This window comes from Muntiacus reevesi, chromosome 5 (genome assembly GCF_963930625.1).
Source record: "Muntiacus reevesi chromosome 5, mMunRee1.1, whole genome shotgun sequence".
Classification (NCBI taxonomy): domain Eukaryota; kingdom Metazoa; phylum Chordata; class Mammalia; order Artiodactyla; family Cervidae; genus Muntiacus; species Muntiacus reevesi.
The window spans coordinates 60,185,159-60,186,712 of NC_089253.1; positions in this window are offsets into that span (position 1 = coordinate 60,185,159).

Here is a 1,554-nt window from a genome sequence, read left to right on the forward strand (position 1 = left end):
AGTCTTCTCAGCACCACAGCACAGTTCAAAAGCATCAGTTCTTCGGCATTCAGCTTTCTTTATAGTCCAACTTTCACATCCATACATGACTAATGGAAAAACCATGGCTTTGACTAGATGGACCTTTGTTGTCAAAGTAAATGTCTCTGCTTTATATAGGGAAATCAAATGGACTTTCTGTTTGGGAAGAGGTGGTTCTTTCAGTCTCCTTTACAGTGTCTGCTCGATTTTTCCTTAGATGCTGACGTTCCTTAAATGTCTTCTGGTTTTGCTCTGCATGTTCACACTGCATTCACTTCCATAAACTCAGCTGTGGTCTGTGTGCTGATGCATCTCCGTGCTCATCTCTCTCCTCATCTCAGACCCTTATAGCTAATTGTCCATTAGCTTGATTCACTTAGATGACTCATAGTTGCAGTGAGCTTGTTAAAAACAGTGTTTCCCGTCTATGCACTTAAACCTGTTTCTTTGCCTTAGTTCTCTATCTGAGTGAAAGGTTCCATCATCCACTTTGTGGCCTAAGACAAAGCACGAGGGTGGATGGAGTGGTCACCTTTGAGTTCCACCCTCTCTCAGTCCCGTATCAAGTTTATCCTGCCTATTAATTTTATTTCTTAAATAGATCTTGAGACTTCACTACCATTTCCATTTTCCTAATCCTGTCTTCCTCTCTCTCATGGATCCAAGCAAGACTTCTTATTGATTCTCTCTGTTGAATGGTCTATTTTCAGCCAGCATAATTTTACTAAAACCCTTGTCTGGTCATTATTGCTTTTGTGATTAGAACTGCTAGTGACTTTTCATTGCCCTTAAGATAAGTTCTGAATTCCTTAAATTGTAATGTAAGATCTTTTTTATCTAGCCCCTGAAATCCTTTTATTTGTTCTCTTATCTTTTATTACTGCTGCCTTGCTCTCAGTGCCCGTATCTACTGAATATTTTGCAGTTCCTTCCATGTGCCTTGCTTTCTCTTTCCTTTAGCCATTTGCTCACACTGTTCCCTCTACTTGGACCTTTTCCCATTCTCTCCACTCTTTATCTGACTGTCTTCTCTGTCATTCACACTTTTCCAGGTATCACTGGAATGAACTTTCTCTCCTGCATACCACCTGCACACTTTTCCTCCCTCTGCTGACAAATCTGGATGAGGTGCTTCTCCTAGATGTGCTCACAGCCACCTGTTAATGTGCTTAACACAATGAATTTTTTTTAAAGACATTTTATTTACAGGTATAATAATTCATGCACTGATAGAAAAGAAACAGCAATATGACTACTTCATGGTAGCCTAGACTATATATACTAATGAATAAATATTTAACATTTTTACGACATACACTATTATAGTCACATTCATGTGTGTTAGTCATTCAACTGTGTGCGACTCTTTGTGATCTCATGGACTATAGCCCGCAAGGTTCTGCTGTCCATGGAATTCTCCAGGCAAGAATACTTGAGTGGGTTGACGTTACCTTCTCAAGGGTATCTTTCCTTCTCAGGGATTGAACCCAGGTCTCCTTCATTGCAGGCAGATTCTTTGCCATCTGAGTCTCA